The sequence below is a fragment of the Accipiter gentilis genome, chromosome 18 (assembly GCF_929443795.1).
Source record: "Accipiter gentilis chromosome 18, bAccGen1.1, whole genome shotgun sequence".
Lineage (NCBI taxonomy): Eukaryota > Metazoa > Chordata > Aves > Accipitriformes > Accipitridae > Astur > Astur gentilis.
In genome coordinates, this window is record NC_064897.1 from 1627307 (window position 1) to 1648298 (window position 20992).

Here is a 20992-nt window from a genome sequence, read left to right on the forward strand (position 1 = left end):
TAAAATCAAGTACAGAATGGTATTCTGGGAACCAAACCAAACCACACCAAAATTACACCAGGATGAGAAATCTGTTGTCTATCCAATGCCTCTAGAAGAGGGGTAAGTTAAGGGTCCCTAAGCAGAAATTCCCCCAGCAGATATTCAGACATTCCTGGGATACAACTCGCCTATCTTTAAAAACTTTCTGCAGCGTACAGATCTGTATCTATACTCAGTTCAATGGAGAAGGAAGCACTTTCCACATGCAAATCAACGTGAACATCTCCGTTTGGAAGATAAGGAATGTGCTGTTGACTCCACTGAATGACGACAGGTGGAGAGAACTCCGTTGCGCAGGAATAAATACAGTTTAATGAATTGTGTCCTACTTACTAGCACTGAGCACCAGCTAAGTGCTAGACAGTTTTAAGAAACCTTATTTCTGACAGCAGTTGATTGTCTTTTAGTCAAATCCAGCAGAGAGGGCCAATTATGGAACATCCTTAGAGAGAAATGTGGGATGCTGCAATGACAAGAGACCAGGCTGTAATTACAATATACAACAGAAACAGAGAAAGACCACCAGAAGATGCAGACTTGAACTTTCTTGAGGAGATGAGGATGCACCAGGTGAGGCAAATCCAAGTATACAGTGGACAACCACTATGAAACTGCAAAGAACCCAACCTATTACAAGCAAGAGAAATCAGATACAGAAAGTTGCCCATGGACCTAGAGTGAACTGATAGCGAGATAACCCCTTGCCCTATGAAGAATGGGTGCAGTGACTACAAAGGGATTATGTCACTTAAGCAAGACCATGTAAGAACCAGAGCTCGCATAACATGAGTAAGAACCATGTCAATAACATAATTAATTCAAAAGCATTCTATTTAAGAGTTATGTAAAGGGTTTTAGAAGATAAGCAAGACTATCATCCTGAAATCAAACAGGCTGTTTATTACTTTTGTATTTGGCATACAAAAGTTGGCATGGTTAGCCAAATCATGATACCAAAACTTTAGAAAAATCACTTCATGGAAAGAAGTTAAATTGAGGGTCAAGAGTACTTTGTTTTCACAATGGGAGAACATAGAATAAAATGTTTAAGTAAATGAACTAAGAAAGGTACAATGCACAGTGATATGGTGGAGGAGGAATTACTCATCACCCAATTTAACCATGTTGCTCAGTAGACTGGCCATTCCTGAGTATGTAAAACTGCCAACGCAGGGTCCAAGGACAATGTTAACATGATACTGGAAGGGACAGAACAGAGCTCAAAAAGTTCATGCACTCCGCAGTCTGTGCCTTAAAACACAGATTACAAGAGGAGTCTTTTGTCACATGGCTAGTGGAATAACATGTAAAAGCAAAGAGTGAAGGCACCTGCAGTATAAAAGAAGATAGAACTTAAGACATTGGCTGAGAAGAACCAATCAAATACATAAAAAGAGAATGAGGGGAGAAATCTGAAGACAAAAATGACTCAAAATTTTTCCTACACCTTAGATAGCCCAAGGTTATGCCTCAATCTGTTAGAAAAACAGAATACCTTTATGGTACCCCTTAAGGGAGCGTATTCTGTAGATTACTTTCCCAGCAAAGAAGGTAATTAAAGGAAAATCATAGATATTTTGATGATATAAAAGGTTAATGCTGACAATGCTGATGCCTTAATCTAAAAGAAGTAGCAAAAGAGCATGACTAGAGGATCTAAACAGCTCTGGAAAGAATTAGATTCACAGAGTAAATAAATGCAAGAAGGTAAATCCCCTAAAAGCAAAAATAACATTAATACCAGATTTGGAAATGAAGGCACCTCAAACTGTTCAGATGACCACAAGGATGCCATGACAAAGTTATTGCAAAAATAACTCCATTTTCTTCAATATCTCATCTGAGCTGCTATTGCTTGATATTGATGATGTTTAACGATTGTTCTGCCTCCTTGAGATAAACTCATGTGAAGACTAGCTAGATAGTGGTCCCCTTAAGTATTTTGTCTAGGCACACGCTGTGACTCCACAATGAACCAAATTCTTTTGCAACACCAATAACTGAAATTTGCTTTCCCAAAGAGGTGAAGATTATCCATGCCCTAGCCAAGGTAAAGACACAGAGAGGGGAAAAACCCGAACCATCTCCTGGTGACTTGCTGAAGACTTCGCTAGTTTCCACATTGTCCTGGGTTCAGCTGGGATAGAGTTAATTTTCACAGGAACCTGGGAGGGGGCACAGCCAGGACAGCTGACCCAAACTGGCCAAAGGGGTATTCCATACCATGGGACGTCATGCCCAGTATATAAATGGGAAGCGGGTTAGGGGGAGTTCTCGGTGTTGGGTTCCGGGTGGTGAGCAGTTGCACTGTGCACCACTCGTTTTGTATATTCTTTTATTAGTACCATTATTGTTGTTGTAACTTCTCTTCTTGTGTCATCCCAGTAAACTGTCCTTATCTTAACCCACAAGGTTCTGGTTTTTTTCTTTTCTCCTTTCTGATTCTCCTCCCCATCCCACTGGAGCGGGGTGGGGAGGAGTGAGCGAGCAGCTGCGTGGTGCTTTGTTACTGGCTGGGCTGAAACCATGACACACATGGGCAAAACTTAAGATTTGTAGGGGAAAGAAGATTTGACAGCCTTAAAGATTTTTCTTCTTGTTTTGTATTTTGTGAGGAAACACATCTTAAGATTGCCTTACACAAGAAGCCCAAGTACTGCATCCCCGAGGACACATACTCTAGTTCTAACACAGTCTGAATAAGCATGGGGAATTCATATCACTTTGAAGGTCCCTTCTCTCAGCACCAAGAAGTCTAATCCCTACTGCTGACCAAAACACTGCACAGTGAGCAAAACCCAAGTACCATTTCTGTCTCAGAAACTTTAAATCTGCACAAGAAACATAGCATAATGTCATGGTGGAGAACTGCTTCACTGTTGCTAGTTGAGAAAACCCATAAATCTACAGAACCACGCTGACCCCAGTCCACGTATTCCATGAATGTTTCTGCTGTCAACTGATCAAGTACCTGTCCATAGCGTCATACTGCTATCAAGATGCTGTGTTTCTAAGTTAACAGATTTCTGGTGGAGATCAACCTTTAAGTCTTTTTTGTGATTCCAAGCCTCTTTTCCTCTCCTTCTCATCAACGTAACTCCTGGAACCGTGTGTTCTGCTCCTCCCACTGCTGCCCTTGATCCTCAAAACAAGTAAGGCAGACCTTCCACATTCCTGCTGTCACTACTCCTCCATAACCTCACTTGGCTGTCAGGTTTTGCCCATTAAGTCTTTCAAAGACTCTGTGGCAGAAGGCAAAGAAATGCACAGGCTTAATAGGAGAATTTCTTGACCGAATTTATTTTAGAGAACTTAGGAATTCCAATTCTACAAAACTATGACAAGCCCCGAGACATACAGTCCCTTATACTGAGCTGACTCCCTCTTCGAAGCATCTACAGCTTGACAGAACACTTTCTTGCCTTTACCCAGAAGTCATTCCAGTAGAATCCATCACTTATGATACTGACAAACTGGGGGATAAAATGGCAAATGAAATTCACATTGGTAAATGCAAAGTAACACAGGGAGGACACCTCCTCCCCTCACTAGCTTTGCACAGTGATGGGTTCCAACACTGGGTGGGCTACTGCATCTTAGAGGGATATGAAAGCTATAATAAAAAAAATTATGGACGTCAATTCTATGCAATGGTGATTTAGTACTCAGTAGCAGTCAGAAAGCAGCCAGAACTTCAGAAGCTGCTGAAAAAAAAGGGAACCAAAGAAAAGCTCATTACATCATGGTACTAGTTTATGGTTTAGATGTATCTCTAGAGCTGGAAAGGGAACAGGAGGGAATGAGAAGGGTAGTAAGAGGTGTAGAATGTTTTCTGGATGCAAGCATTTAAACAGACTAGGAAGATTCAGCTGGGAAAGAATCTCATAAAAGTCTATAAAAATCTACAAGTGGCACTGACAAACTGAATAGGCAACAATCATGCATCACTTCTCATAATACAAGAATTACAGTATTATCAGATAGCAGTTCTAAAACAAACAAAAAGAGGTGTTTTTTTCCACAGAGCATGCAGTTTAACTGGATTTTTTTAATGACCAAAGCTTACTTATATTTTAAGAACAATTAAACAAATTTTATGGATAAAAACATCCACCAACAGTTATTAAACACAAAACTATGACCTTTACCGCAGAAAGTACCTGCGATGCAGACGGCCAGAAGCTGAGAGGGTGTACCTGGGGAAATACGTTTGCCCTGTACTTACATGATAGGGTATCTAGCCCAGCCAGTATCAGAGACACAGCAGCAAGCTAGACGGATGCTTAACCTGACCCAAAACATCCACTCTTACATCCTTTTTGTATGTCATCTGCCCAATCCAAAAGAGCCATGCCAAAGCCCAGTCTCCTTGCCCTGTCCCCCATCCCTGCAGAACGCCTATACAAAACCAAACAAAGCATTACTCTACAAGAGCAGATCATGACTTCAAAGTCACCTTCTGATGGCTGCAAAGATCATAGTCTTCTGAAACCTCTTGGTACTAGAAGACATTCTCCAGGCTGTCTGAAAATCTACTTCTGGGCACATACGAACTACCAGAGCCTCAAGTTCCAATGTTCAGGTACAGGAACAAAAACTTCAGTTTGATACTTATGACCCCCCCCTTCACTGTGTCTTACTGAAGAGCTGACCCAGGTTTGGATCCTCTAAAACCACAGAATATAATGAAGTCACAACTCAGGGTCAGAGCACGCAAGAGAACTACTCAAACAGACTTTTATATCCTGAAAGTGGATTCCTGCTAAAAGACAAAGCCACCGTACTGATGTGCAGTTATTATTGTGTATAGACATCTACTACTGTCTAGATATTCAACTTAAAATGGCCCTGGACCCTGCACAGGGTATACAGGGAAAAGCTTCAGCAGACTCTTGTGAAGTGGTCAGCCTGCACAGTATTTAGTTTTTGGCCTCTGTAGATTAAGGTCTTCAGAAAAACCAGACACACGCAGTCCTTGAGTTGTTTCTAGGAAAGCAGCTGATCCCTTTTGTTGTCATAATGAGACTGGAATGAGAATACTCCCAGGTGGTGGGGTTTTTTTTGTAGGAATCTAATATTGTACAGGTATTTATGCCTTACTTGTGTCCTGCTGATCACCTGTGTTTTGAGGGTTTTACTTTCTATTGCATTGCGGTTTATATGGTAAAAAATGATGAAGAGTTTGTGTCCTCATGAACCTCGGTTTTAACCACAAACTGATGTAGCACACCACTAAGAAACCAGACCATGCAGAAGGGATTTTTTATTTTTTAAATTTTAAGTAATACTTTACTACTTCTGTCTTAAAGCAGCGTGTCTTCAGATGTTATTTCATCCTTCTACTGTGGGAGATCTGCTGCTAACTTCTCATATCATTACATTTTCAGACATCCTTCACTCTTGCAATAAAACAAACTTCAGTATTGCTTAGGTGCTCGGTTATTTATTTTAAGCCATTGACAGTTCTGCTTAGTCTTGCTAGGAAGTCTGGATCCCTTTCACAGGGGAAGGAAGGCCGGAGAATTTGCCATCCCGATGAATTTCAGTTGCATCCGTTATCACTTGGTGCTTCAAAATTCAGGCTCTGTCTTTGTTATATCATTAAGTTTGTTTTTGTTGTATCATTACGTTTGTTAGCAGTAGCAAGCCGTGTAACACATGGCTTGCTTTATTGTGTCTGCTTTGCTACTAATAGCTAAGCAATTTAATTTAGGTGACATCCTTCCTTCCCCAACCCCCAAAATGAAGACAACCATCATATTGATGGATTGCGTTCAGCATGGATATAGAAATGGCATGAGATAATGCCACCGTAAGACCCAAAAGGTAACTATCAAAAACTATTTTTACATTTCATATTAACAGCACTTTTTGAAACTGGATAAAAAAAGTTTGTGATTCCGTGGCAAGCACAGCCACTATGAGCTTAAGAATTGAAGGTACCAAGTTCCTTGAGGACCACGTCTTAGCTTTGTTTTCAAGAAAAGGACATAGGTACCTTACTCCCTGAAAACATGCTTTGGGGTTTTTTTGGTGGTTTCCTAAACTCTTCAAACTCTCTATGAGTCTCTGGCTTTTCAGTCACAGAAAATGCTCTTGTGCAAGACGACAGGACTTCTCTTCCAGGAAAGAGGACTTGCAATGATGACAACTCTGGAAACAAACTGAAGGTATCCTGTGCTCAAGCGCCTCAACTCACAGGAAAACCCATCTTCTTTTGGGGGGCCACTCTGTGCCAGATAGAAATTCTCCAATAAGGCTATATAACTGACTGGTATTTTTTTGTTGTTTCGGCAGCTGAACTGGAAAAAATTAGAAAAGATGTTCATGTTTAAATGGGATAAATATTTGTTTGGTTTTGATGCTTGAAATTAAAACACCAGAATATTTACTTCATACCAGACAGAAAGGAAAAGGAAAGAAAAAAGCAAAGGAAATAGGGATTAGGCTCATGAAACAGGAAAAGGATTTTCCTGGTTTTGATCACTATTGCGTGAAACAAAACCACTTCCACTGTTCTTAGGACCATTTCCTATGCTAGATACGAAGAGGAAGAAGGCACAGTAAATATTTTTTGAGATAGTAGTCTGGCAAATTTTGGAAGTTTGTAGGCAGCTGCTGGACACCCAAGCTTTAATAGCCCAGCCCATGCCACCAGTATACTGCAAAACACAGTCAGTCCTGGCTTTGGTAATTAAAACAAATGACAAGAGTTCCATTACTCTCCACTATGTGCCTGCCTAAGCCCACCTAAAGCGGGTTACATGACTGACAAGGCAGACAGAACAGAAAAGGAAGAGCAAGTTCAGAAACTAAAGGAAGAGAAATCTCAGCTTTGATCGTGATGAGTGACAGCACTACAGTTTCATTTACTTTATTTATTTTATACAGGACTTTTAATTGTTTGTTGTAATATAACTAATACGGAGAAGGTTGCAAAACCAATGCTTGCTTTTAAAGCCTAATTATCAAACAGACAATAATATAAACACATCTGCTTAAGAAAGCTGCTGACTTCCTTGAGAATATTGCTCCTCTTTCATCTCTCCTTAAAGAGCACCTGGGACCAAGACTAGGGCTTGCTGTGAGACAGGCACAGTACAGGGCGCTTCTGCAAAGCACACCTGTGCTGTTGGAGCTCTTGCTTGATGTTTTAAGGTTGGACTATAATTACCATTGATTTAAGACTACTGGATTAAATTTCATACTTCAGAGAAGAATAAAAGAAAGAAAAAATCTCTTAAATGTTTAAAATTGTGAAGCCTTGTAAACATGTTTATTCCGTTTTTCATTCTGTCACTGCAGTAAGTTTAGAGCGATGTTACTTATGTTCAATAGGTAAAGTAATAAATGAACAAAAAAGAACTAGTAAGAACAAATTACTAGTTCTTAATCATTTAGATTCATATTCTTGCTACTACAAATCTTCCACTGCAGTCTAAACTCAGAAGATTTAGGGAGAACCTATGTGGAGTTATTTACAAACTCTGGACCAAAATTTGCCAGAAGCATTAACCTTGTTGCACCCCTCATATTATCACTGAGAGATTAGACCAATTACAAAAGCACAAAATGAACACACATAATGCAAATTAATTTTAATGAGAGCTAACGCATGTATGCCTATATGTGTGCATGTGGATACATATTCATTTATCTTATGTATAATAGATTCTAGAGAAAAAAAAATGGAAGCAAGCTTTGGACTATGGCCTTAGGGCTTAAATGACTAATGATGGATAGAACTCTCCCTGCTATGAATATGTTACTATGAGAAAGAAGATAGAGACTGTCTAACAAAGACAATTAATGGACTGAGCAGCCTCTGCTGAGAATGACCCAAAAGTGTGGGAAGCTAATGATGAAGAGTAGAAAGGCAAAAGAAGTATTACTACTGCCAATTCCCTCCCTCATAAATTTCATATTGTTACATTTAGATTATTGGCCAGGAGTGTGTCCCGATTCCTGCAGAGGGGACTCAGCAAGGGTTTGCTTTCACAATAGCAACCCTCAGACACATGGAGCTTGACCCTGCTTCCATTCAAATAAATAGGAATTTGCCCTTGGACTTCGAAAAGTAGGATACGTGTCTTGAAAACAGTTATTTCATATTAAAGAAATATTTCAGCCCTGTTCAGTAACTCTTCACCTGTGCTCTTCTACTCTGAAATAAAGATGAATTGTTTCTCTGTTGCAAGATGGGCTTGCAATTTATAAATACAGTTCTAGATGTGAGGCTCCTAAAAAGTTAATTGTCATCAGCAATATATGATGTGAGCTAGTTTCTTATGTAAAATTATGTTTCTTATGTAAAACCTCCAGTTTCAAGGGAGCTGCTTTTGACTGACACTAGTCAAGAGATGAACAGTGAAGCTCACCCCGAGTGAAAAGGAACAGAACACAAATGGGAAGAAGTTAAGAGTGACCCAGCCTGATCTTTGCAGCAGAGATGCTGACCGCATAGTGATTTGGACACCGTGCTGCTCTTCTAGCAACAGAACAACGTCAAGACTGTCACAAATCAAAGGTCAGAAGCAGAAGAGGACCAAGCCCACAGGACCCTTCCCATTTGCCACCAGCCCTTGAAGGGGGATGGGACGGGCTATGGAACTACTGTGCTGGCTACTGGCCCTGCGCTAGTGACCCCTCTGCAGCCCAGTTACGCAGCTACTGAGTTACCGCACGTAGGAATTCACAGATTTGCCCAAACACAGACGAGAGAGGCTGCAACACAAAGTAATAATTAACGGTCTCCAACTTGCGTGTATAGAATCTCCTTGCATAGTTGGCTTCAGGGATTGTTTATTTTCTGGCTAGAGTCCAGTTTTCTAAATCCCTGCCAATAGTATTTCTAAAAATGAAAATTCAGCAATATCTTAATCAAGGGAATGCTGCCATGTCACAATACTTTACAACAGGATCACAATGAATTACTCTTAAAACTCCACACAATCAAAAAAGATAACAAGCATGATTATATTGAACTTGCTTCATAAGAATGGTTTCAATATTGAGAACAGCCACTCACTGACTTCTCTCATGACTTTTCAGTTCTAGCCCAATCTGTCAGTGAGCAACTCTCCCAAGAAGCCAGATATGCCACCAGCATTTTATTCAGGTCAGGGCTCCTGCACAGCATATCTATAAGGGGAATTTAACTGCTAGTGTAACTGACAATATAATATTTAGAAGAATGAAAGTTTTAATTTTATCCCCCCCCCCCAAAATAGCAATGAAGACCATCCTGTGAAGATGTTCAGTTTCCATTCACACATGCTCGACATTTCCCCCATTTTGGATAGTGTTAAGTTCTTCATGACTATAAATGTTTGGGCTGACACCGTTTCTGCCTGTAGTCTTCTGTTGTCTTTTACAGCTTTCAGGTAAATCAGTCAAGCAGCTTTGTATTCAAGTTTTGCATTTTGGGATATTTTGTATCTTCAGAATCGAAAGTTTAGTCTATTATCTTGGCAAAACAAAAAGTTTAGTCTATTATCTTGGCAGCTTTCTGTCCCAATGACATGCCATGGCTATACTGAAAAAAGAAGACAGGACAAAGAAGCCAAACTTAACTGCGTAAGACAAAGCCAGTTCTCTGGATTTTAATGCATATTGAACATTCATATGTGCCATTCAAAATAAAGTGTCTGAAGCGGACACAATTTCCTTGGAAAAGTTTACCTCTGTAGAATTTTGCCTATGTTTTTGAATGTTAAAATATTACCTGGGAAGTGACATAATGGGAAAGCATGTCAGCCACATGCTTTACAAGACAAAGCTGGGGGGGGGGGGGGGGGGGGGGGGGATGTCCCCCAAAGCATAAGAATTGTTGGGCAGGGGAATAGGTGAAGAAGAATTTAATGGATGCTGATGCTGTTAGGACACTACAGGGGAAAAAAAATGGAATCTCCCAAATGTTCACCACAAAACCAAACCAGTCCACAATGAGAGATAACCATGCTTCACCTGGTAATCGGAGAAAATGGTTTTCTGACTACAAGCTGAAAACTGGGTGAAAAAGCAGCCCTGGAGCTCTCATGTTTGGGAATGCAACACAAATGGCAAATGTACAATCTATATGACTCAAGCGATTAACTTCCCGCTACTTTCTCGCACCTTGGCAGCTTTATTTGGACAGAACAGTGGCTTTCTAGTGGCACAATTAATGGAATACAGGGATTCTGGAAAGCAAGCAAGGAACTGCAGATATCTACGAGCTATGTTTTGGAACACCCTACCTCCAACAGGCTGTAGGTACTACATTTCAACCCCTCTTAAAGAAAATGCCTGTAACCGAAAAAGTTCCTCTTAAGTGAAACACAGGAATGTCAGTACGGGTAATATGAGGGGCAGAAGGAGGGAATAAAAATTAATACCTAAAGGAAGGGAGGGGGGAAGAAAAAGTTTTAGTTAGGAACTGGTCTGACTAAAGCATAACAAGTCAAAGCAGCAGAATTGCAGTCCAAAGTTTGCCTCAGTAACTTCCAACAGCCTTCACATCTATGTGGGAAAGAAAGGGCCTTTTGCTTCTTCAGGTAAACTGAAATCCCACTGCCTTTTCTGCTTGACATAGCAAATCCTTCCTGTAACAGCTATTACGTGACACTTCACTGCTTCTAGAATTCCATTCCTGATATAATCTAAGGGGCCTGAATAGTGTCCCTTAGAATAAAGAGGATTTTATCAGTAACATGATCACGACTCAATTGTTTCTCCAGGCAGAATGGGAGCTAGTAATCCTCCACAGTCCTGCCAGGAATGCCCCCAGATTTGTTGTTTGCAGAGCTTGGTCTGCAAGCATGTTACTGTTAGGAGCTTTGAAGCCTAGAACAATGCTTGATGTTTTGTGTAATGTTACAGTCTGGTTCTTTATTAGGAAGTTTCTTTCTAGCTACTGAAGTATGTTTAGGAACACATCTCGTTCCTATGGAAATCGGTGAGAATTCTGCCCTTGACTCCAAATACAGCAGGAACAGACTCTCCTGCTGCAACATCACGCATCCTCGCATAAAGTGACAAACTTGGGTGCGCCTGCTAAGCTTCACTAGTGTGAAAAGGTCAACCTACAAACCAAGAGACTCAAAAGAAGCAGGCAGGCTGCTGCTGGGGCTGCTGCACATGCAGAGCCGAGGTCTCTCCCTGGCTTATCCCCAGAGCACATCACAAATCTGCAACCTTGGCTTCCACCCCGCACAGCCAGCCAGGCAGTCCTGGCAACTGCTGTGCTCCGAGCCTATCTCGGGCAAGTACAACAGCCTAGACACACCAGTCCTACCATAAAAGCAATGCTATATTACGCCAGCTGAAGATAAAAGGCGGTTCAGAAGCAGCATCTAACGGCTGAGATGCCACCTGAACTCACTTAAGTACTCAGTGGCTCCTCTCTGTAGGAATTAAATATTGACAGAGGGTTCTGAGCTGTAAGTGGGGAACGTGCTCTCTGTTTTTCCTGCTGTGTATTGATTTCTTGGGGGTGGGATGTTCCTTCTTTACATTTTGGCAAGCAGTATATGCGCATCAGGGGTACCAAGCAAAGCAGAAATCTATCCTCTGTCCTACGAACTGCTAGCAGATAAACTTGCCTACATTTTTCCAGTTATCAGAAAGAAAAAAAAAATATTTTTTTCTTCCTGTGCTTCAAATCTGAACTGTTCCAAAGGCTGCACTATGCAGTTCTTAGATTTTCAAGGATTCTCCCAAGAGCAGAGGCTTCTGAAGTCTACTGGATATTATCTAGATGCCTGAGCAAAGATACGATATGGCAAAGACAAACCTTTTGCCACGTGTTTTTTGCCTCTATCTCTAGACGCTAGTCAGCTTCTTTGAATCAGAATCTCACCACTGGTATTTCCCATCACCAGCGGATGAACTCTTTACAATCGAGGCAAAGGCACAGAGATAACGAAGACTTCATACTGCAGAATCTATCGAGGCCAGCAAACAGCTCTGTCTTTTGTCTTCACGGCCTTTGAAACTAATGCTTTTGTTTGGTGTTTCTGAAGCAGCAAGGCAGTCTGGTTTGCTCGCTCTCAGATTTGATGTACTCTCATCTGCGATTTGGCTTCTGCTCTTACTGGACTTCTGTTGACTATTAACACCACTAACTATTACTACCCAATTCACCAGCATCTGGATAACTCTTTTGTAATGCCTGTCTTCACTGAGTGCCATATTTCTTCCTGAATTTTTAAATCCTTATAAAATCCTTCCTGCATTCTATTCTTTCATGCGAGAGGCCACACGGTATTCAGTGGGACTCTGTCAGGAGGAAGATTTACTTTGCTCTCCAGATTCTCCTACAGTCTCTACCGCAGTGACGTACAGATTGACCCCTGGCAGAGCTATACAACTACTGAACTCCATTATTGGTTTGAGCAATAAAAAGATTTGGAAGTAACTTGAATTTGGAAATAGTTTGAGCTGATGTCTCTTTTCTTACCTATTTTGTAAGTAGAAAACACGCCCAGGTCCTAAATTTCCCAAGTGACTGGAGAGTTTGTGCATGTGAACTTGCAGCCGTGCAACATTAGGCATTTTAGAGACCTGGGAGAGGTTTCCCTCCAGAAAACTTTTTTTAAAAAACAGATTTCTTTGGGTTGTTTCAAACTTGGGCCTTAAAAGCCTGAGTAATTTTGAAATCATTGTACACAGTTCATTAAAAATACGGCAAGTAAATGAAAGGTTGGAAAGGAGCTTTTCTACATCTTCGTATTTAAGAAGTCTCATCTTTAAGATGACCAAAACAGAAGAGTTTTACTTTACCTTCCACTGGTATGAGAAAATACATTCTTTGTTTTATCTTAATTTTGCCAGCTAAGTTCTGATGAAAGACAAAAGTAAATCTACTACATATAACAGAAAAGAGATAATTTTAAAAATCAGTTTTTCATCTGTAAACCTTTCATAGGAAAGGTTTACAATCTGAATCAATCTGAAGGCCTAGTTTATCAGAAAGCATCAGTATCAATTAGCATAGCGATTTTGAAAAGTAAGACCAAACAAAAACCCATACCCGAACCAAGTACATCATATTTTGAAGTATAAACATTTTATAGTAGTTTATGAGGAACATAATTAAGCTCCCAACTGGAATAATAGAGAAACAGCTCTCATACCTTCCTAACATCATTACTCACTCCTGTCAAATGAAGCCGTGTGTTTTATAAGCTCAAAAAGCGCACTTGGAAACTCATCTGCCTTTCTCCCTCCTAAAACACACTGGAAAAGGTAAAAAGAAAAAAAAAAAAAAATCTCAAGATTCCACTCTGGATCTTTAGTGCTGGCTTCTGCCCTTGATGAGCCCCTTGCCGGTAATATGCATATTTTAAATTCATGATGGCCTTATTTTTACATCCAGAAAAGTAGTACATTCAACCTGACGGCAAACATAGGTATTCAGGAAAAGCAGGAATGAGCCATTATTTACTCTCTAGTCCTCAGAGGGTAAGAGCTGTGAACTTTTTCTCTGAAAGCTGTTTTCTTCAAATATATTTAGCAAAAAGAATTTTAAGGAACTAACTAGAAGCAATTCCTCCATTACATCTTCACATTGATCCGCAACAATCTTACTGCCTCTCAGACAGTAATGAGTGATCATGCAAAGACCCCGGTGACCGATACAGGAAAAACGCTGGCTATCGTTTCTTGTTACTGTACTGCAGTAACATTTTGCTGCTCCAACAGAGATCAGCCTGGGCACAATATATGCACATAACAAGACTCTACACTGAAGATCCTACGGTCCAAATTAGCAAGACTGAGTGATAACTAGGGGGGGGGATGACTAGGGGAAAGATGAAACGGAGGGCTAAAGTGACCCGTCCAGAGTCGATCAGTCACAGAGGAAGGAGCCCAACCACCCCCACTAAATACTGGTCCAGTATCTTATTTACCAAACCAGTGGAGGGACTTCCAACACCAGAGAAACAAACAATATTAAGTTTATTTCCACATGCCAGCAAAGTTTAAGCAATATGCAGCTTGAGTAATATGTAGCTTGAATATGAACTCTGTTAGAAGCATTTTTTGTTTATGAAAACTGGTGCACATTATATCCAAGTTATTTTGGTATAATACTGAGTAAAATACAATATAAACCAATATCATCATCCATACCTATAGATTAAGCCTTCATGTCTATGTACTTTTTTTCCACTCCCTCACAGAGAACACCTTTATCAGTGACAGCTCATATACTCAGATGTCTTCTTACAATCTTAAGTGATTATTGTTCTGAAAAATAACTATAATACAGGCTTCTTATGAATTATCTTTTTTGCTGCCCTGTTATCAGTCTTAAAAAATAAAATGAAGAAATTTTTTTTCCTCTCGTGGCAGCTAGGGTCTGAGAATTGAACTGGAGTTATCTGTTGTTCATATTATCACCACTAGTAAAAAGACTGAGCTGTGCAGAGGATGTAAAGCACTGAGTAAAACCTAGATCATCTTCTCTCTACCTGTACTGACTGTGTAGCACTAAGTAGGAAAAATTTAATAGTTCAGTATGGAAATTTAAGTCAATGACATCCAAAGGAGATGAGACGCTAAGATGTCATTTCTTTTTCTTTCTTTCTCTTCATGGAACTGTCATAAAATTACTTCACTGGTAACTTCACTGGTAACTAAGGGCTGGTAATGGTTAGGCGGTCCTCAATTCCCAGGAAATGTTTTCAGACAGATGTCTCGCTACTAAGCTGCTAAAAAAACAGAATACAAAAGCCAAGGTCACAGGCCTTGATTCTTTAGAATATTTAAGTAAAAGCTTGAAGCGTGATTTGCCTACTGATAGCAGAGAACACTAATGCATTTGGAATAAGGCATGTATTTTAGCACTTTGCAGAACTGAGATAGACTCTCTCACAGTATGAGACAGTTATTTTATAATAGTTTATTCACTTAAAAAGAGCATTTGGAGAATGAAGAAAAATGTACGCTTCTTAATGAAGTTCCCCTACCATTATAACTTACTACTTCTGTCACCTAAAATGGTCATACATGAACATCTCTCAGGCAGCACTTTGGTTTAGAACTGTATATTCTAAAACATTTCTTCCACACTCCCAATTCTTCTCAACAGAACACTACACACTAAGATGTTTCTTGGAAAACGATGAAAATTGCTGGAACAGTTTCAGATGTTTAACTTGACATATAGTTAAAAGTGCGTGCTTGCTCACTCTCTTTCTCAAAAAAAGCATTTGAGTCCCTCTCAGGTTGCAATGTTAAGGCAAGCGATCTCAAGACTTGTCATTCGATTTTACAGTCTTTTCTTGCTTTACCATTGTATTATCTCGCTGGATGCATACTCTTTCTCACAGTAGATATCCCTACAGATTTAAGGATGCTAAAGACTCTCCTTTTTACCTGCCTCTGCTGAAGTTAAGGCAGGAAAGCAGTGACTGGTAGTTAGCATAAATGGGATTCGAATCACCGATTTCAGCTGGATGATAGCAGTACACATCATTTGAAGAGCTAACAGGACTGTGCTATGTTAAATAAAGACTGAAGTTAAAAAGGGGAATTTTCACCTGTATTATTAGGGAAAAGGGATGTATAAGATATGTTTACTCCTCATAACAGAAAACAATATATTCAGTTTTAACAGTACTCCATCTTAGAAGAAGGGTCTTGCTTGATTAGCTCAGGGCACTTCACAGGTACAAGCGGGCAACATTTCCCTTTGTTGAGACAGGGTGGGAGATAAAGAACTTGAGAGACCCGCCAAGGTCACACCACAAGAAGGTGACAAAGTTACACAATAAGTCACTACAGATTCCCAGCTCCGCTGTCACAATAAAACTACAGAAACTGCAATACAACGCCTCTCAAAGGGTTCTGTGCTACTAAATGAGACAGGAACAAAAAGATAACAAACATCACGCTTCTCGGCACTACCAAGTCCAAGGAGTACTTCGAACAAGAGACAAGTCAAACCACGTCTTAGTCTCAGCTTTATAGCTAAGGGAGGTAAGGCAGCAAAGCAAGTACCAAGAAACCTCGTATAACTCACACACTTGCTTAGTCCCATCCATGTATCATTAATTAAGGCCGAGGGAATAAACGAGCGTTAGAGGAACACGGAACAGGGGCCACAGGATCACGCAGGTTTTATTTGCTCGATTTTCTCCTCGGTGACAAAACACGATACCAGTACCAATACGCTTCATGAAAAGGAAAAAAAAAAAAAAAAAAAGAAAATGAAATCGGGCAAACAGATAACCCCGAAGACTCGGAGGGGTCCGGTTGTCATGGAAACAAGTCACCGCTAACGAGCTTTTCCAAGCCACGAGTGATTAATACCTGAGCCCTGTAAATAAATATTGACTCAAACCCCGAACGCGCACATCATAAACCCCTGCCAGCAGCCCAGATCGCGGGCGAGCAAACACGACGGCCGCCCCGCGGCTCTCGCCCTCCCACCGGCCGCCCCAGCCGCGCTGCTGCCGCACGGCCCCGGCTCCCCCCGCACCGCCGGCCGCACAAACTTTCCCGAACGGCGGCGGCGGCCGCCGCGCTGCGCTGGGGAAAGGAGGCGGCGGCGGGCGGCTCAAGCCCAACCGCGGACCGGACCGGGCCGGGCCGGGCCAGCGCCGCTGCCCTGCTCCCGGCCGGCGAGGCCGCCGCAGCGCTGCCGGCAAGCGGGGCACGGCGGAGGGCAGGTCTCTCGGCTGAGGGAGCGAAGGGAGAAGGGCGATCCGCGACCTTCCCCCCCGCCCCCCCGGCCCCAAGCCCCGTAGGAATCAAGCCCTCACCTTGCGCTAAGTCGCTGTCGGGGCACAGCCACTTTTCCCAACAGTTGCACGCCGGAGCCCTGGCGGAGAACTCGCCGCCGAGGCGGGGCCGGGGCTTCGCTCCACGACCCGGCGGACCCTCGAGGCGCCGGTGCTCAGCAGCAGCCGCCGCCGCCGCCGCCTCCTCCTCCTCCTCCTCCTTCCGAATCGCCCCGCTCTGCGGCTCCCCCGTCCCCTCCTCTCCTCTCCTCTCCCCGCCTGCTTCTCCACCTTCTCCTTTCCTCCCCCCGCCTCCACTCCCACCAGCTGCTCTCCCTCCACCTGGGGCCGGTTCTCCAGGTGCCTCCCTACTCCCACTCGCGTCCCCTCTACAACGGAGGAGGCGCAGGAGCCGCCTCTCTCCCCGCTGTCCCGCACGGAAACTTGCCCGGACACCCCCCCACCCCACCCCGGGAGGGGGACGGCTCGGCCGGGGACCCCCGCGGCTCGGGGACGGGCAGAGCCGCCCAGAGGTGGGCACTCACCTCAGGAAAGCCCGGCGCCGTCCTCCGGGGGTAGAGGCAGGGCTGGCGGCCGCCGCGGCATCACCGGGGGAGGTGAAACCTAGCGGGTGCGGGCTCCATGCCTTCCTCCTCCTCCTCCTCCTCCTCCTCCTCCTCCTGCGCCGCTCCGCTCCCCGCCCGGGAGGAGCGCGCCGGGGATTAAGCGCGCATTCAATTTTCAGAGCATTACGTTAGTAATAGCGGTTCGGGGGTTTTCAATTACTCTGGGAGCGGCCGGCAGCCTGTTAAGAAGCAATCCTCTCCGGGGAGGGTTTAATCGGAGGGATCAAAGCCCGGGCGCCGCGTCCCTCCGGTTGCGGCTCGCCCGCCCCGCAGAGCCCCAGCACTAAAAAAAAAAAAAAAAAAAAAAGTCGGTCGGTCCGTCCGTCCGCTTCGGATTCCTCGAGAAAATGCCTCGGGAGGGAGTCGCCGGGCGCCCCCGCTCCGCACCTGCGCGTCCCTTCGCCCGCCGTGGCCAAGGCCGCGCGTGGTTTGTTTCGCCCGGGACGCGGCGAGGCAGCCCCGTGGGCGCTGGGGCGCGCCGCGGCGAAGCGCGAAGGGAGCGACGGGGACGGGCGAAGGCGCTTGGCACCGCATCGCCCAGGAGCAGCCTGGAGCAAAGCCCTGCCTGGGACCGCTGCTGGCCAGCCCCAGCCCTCTGCTTAGGAGCAGCCTGAGGGCTCCCAGTCCCGCGGCTCGCTAAAACCAGCCGAGGCGAGACGGGGTCCCCCCGCGTCTACGCCAAAACCAGCCGAGGCGAGACGGGGTCCCCCCGCGTCTACGCCAAAACCAGCCGAGGCGAGACGGGGTCCCCCCGCGTCTACGCCAAAACCAGCCGAGGCGAGACGGGGTCCCCCGCGTCTCACCAAAACCAGCCGAGGCGAGACAGGGTTCCCCCAAGTCTTGCTATAAACCGGCCGAGGCGAGATGGGGTCCCCCACATCTCGCTATAAACTGGCCAAGGCAAGACGGGGTCCTCCCGCGTCTCACCAAAACCAGCCGAGGTGAGACGGGGTTCCCCGTGTCTCACTAAAACCAACCAAGGCGAGACGCGGGCCGGCTGAGGCGCTGGCGTAAGGGCGCATTTTGGAGCGGTCGAAGCCCGTTTTTTTGGCAGCGTGCCTCCGGCAGACACACACGTGCACGGATGGGCACCGCAGCGTGAGGCCTCCTGGGGCCGTTCAAAAGTGCATCCGCGCGCGCGGTGTGCCCTTGCTGCTGCTGCGACGACAGCAGAACCTGCCCCTCTAGGACAAAGACTGAAGCAACTGCGCGAGAGGACGATGCACGCCGATTTATGGGCTCACTCATCTAAAAATGGCTAAAGCTTCCTCTCCTCTCCTTCCCTCCTCTCGCACCACAGCTCCGTAGACGTGGTCGTGACCTGAGAGGAGACTGCTCTCGGCCGATGTCTATAAATGATCGCTCCCGTATGAATTCAAATTATGATAAAAACTATTCTTCATTTACATTTTAATGCGTAAATTGCACAAAGCAGGGAGCTCCACAGGCGCTGTTGTAAGAGCGATGACTCATGCCCACCACGTACATTATTTACTGTTTGGGGATGGAACTACGTTTAAATTAGGCCGCTCGATAACATAAACTGGATGTTCTGAAGTGCCTCCCTGTAATTATGATCTGGAGGAAGTAAAGCATCATTTCTTAACCCTGGTCTCTCCCCCTGACATGTTTTAATTTACAGTCTTGCGTGAAGCTACGTTTTGAATATTCAAGCAGGTGAAGTGCACTTTCTGCACAGGTGTTGCACACGGAAAGGAGCAATCGCAGGTGTACTTCTCAAATTAGGCAAGAATATAAACTATGACTTTCTTCACATTAGCAAATTTAGTCGGTTGTTTAAAAACTGTAAGTTGAACCATTTCAAACGGAAATCAAGGTCCCCTGTCAGCTTGTGCCAATTTCTCATAGCAGGATGTCTCATTACACAGCCATGTAAAACTAGGCTACATTGTCCCATTGGGACTAATTCTGTTACAGGCACCAAATAAAACTCCTTATGACTAGGTGCACTGCAGTTGTTTTTTTTTCACAAAATAATTACAGAGCACAGGAATGGTGGACCACTAGTTCATCTGTTTGGTTTTTTCTTACAATTCTGTAGTATTGCTGATTCCTCCATTTCACCAACCCCCAAAAGGACAAGGGCAATAAGCTGTTCTATTCCCCATTTTTCCTTTTTTTTTTTTCTTTTTCAGCAGATGGTATCAAGGAAGCTCTTTCCACATGGACACAAAGAGTCAAAGCCATTCTTGTGAGGTACTCGGGCTTCAGCCACTCCTTTTTTCCGGGGCTTCTGTTTCTCTTAGAGTGGCACACTCTCACCCTCATCCATTTCATTGTTGTGAGTGACCAAAGGAAAAGCTGTGGCCGGAGCCTCCTTTAAATAAACCACAGATGATTCTGTATTACTCATGCCTATTTCGTGAGGAGCAGACGTTTTCAAGTGGGTATATGTGTGAGGGGAAAGAGCAGGAGGGAGGGTGTTTATTTTTGTTCGACTCTTTTTGGAGGCGAGAAAGAAATGCTGGACTTTTACTGGTTTTTGCTGGAAAGCTGGTTTGAGCTTTCAGTTGGCTTTTGGTCAGATCCCAAACCCACAGGGCTGAAATGCAACAAACAGTAATAGGAAATGCAAATTAGGACGAGAAATGAAAATTAAATCCTGATCAGTGATTCTGCCATCCCATGCTAATGCCAGATGCAGCAACCAAATGCTTCTGTCCCAAAAGCCTCATCATCATCTGTGTGATGTTGTATGGCTCTTTTGCAGTAAATGTAAAATAGAACCAATCTTGTATTTCAGGTAGTTAGTAGACACTCCCCACCCCACCCCCCCTTTTTTTTTAAATAGCTACAAGTCCTCCTGCTCTAGCACTCTTCTCTCATATAATAAAAGTTGTTTAAAGTCATGAGTCTATCACGGTGTAAACTTCAATACATATCTTGGTATGGAGAGTTACAATGAATAGAAGACAACTGAGAGATTTATCTGTCACTCCTGCCTAAACCAGTGCTGGAACTGGTATTAGGACCAGGTTTGCCAAGTATGGCAGTGTTCCTGATTAAGCCTATACTACTTCGAGGTTTCAAATTTAAAGCTCTCTGTAAAAACACAAAAGATGGTAAGAATCCAAGCAGTGATTGCTTGCGTAATTGTGGTATTAAAGAAGCCTTGAATGGGAACGTCATTTGGGCCTTGGGATGATACCACAGTAAATAATATAATCATGAAAAATAGCACAGAGCCACTATTCAAAGATTCCTTTTTTCCCTCTGAAGTTAGAGGAAAACACTACTTTAAGGTTCACAACATCTGAGTAGCTAATTTACTATTTTAGCCACTTACGGGCCAGCTCCGCTGGCTCACACAAATAACTTTGCTCACACGGAAAGTCCCACTGACTTCAGTAAGGACAAGATCACACCCTAGGTTTTACAGTACAGAACTCTGTGCTGAAGCAGCCGTGTCAGAGGCCAAATGCTGTAACGATTTGCACGCATGAGTTATGCATAAAGATAAGCATATGTGTAAGCCTTTGTGGGACTGACCCCAAATTTCTCAGGTTTTCATCACTAAAGATTGTACTTTGCCAAAGCCAACAAGGCTGTATTGTTCCATCCCTGGAATTCCACACGCTTTCACCCTCTGTGTAA

At 43.6% G+C, this 20992-nt stretch overlaps 1 protein-coding gene across 8 annotated transcripts in view; it reads right to left on the bottom strand.

Annotated features, from left to right (window-relative positions):
* Window positions 1–20992, bottom strand: part of SHISAL1 (shisa like 1) — a 197126-nt gene that overhangs the window by 68023 nt on the left and 108111 nt on the right. The window contains exon 1 of one of the 8 annotated variants that reach the window (XM_049821421.1): window positions 17297–17385. The exons of 6 other annotated variants lie outside the window; for them this stretch is intronic. The gene's annotated coding sequence lies outside the window, so the exon portion shown is untranslated. Of the gene's footprint in view, window positions 1–16793; window positions 16924–17296; window positions 17386–20992 lie in introns of those variants that run through there. One more of the 8 variants, XM_049821422.1, reaches the window with a different exon arrangement.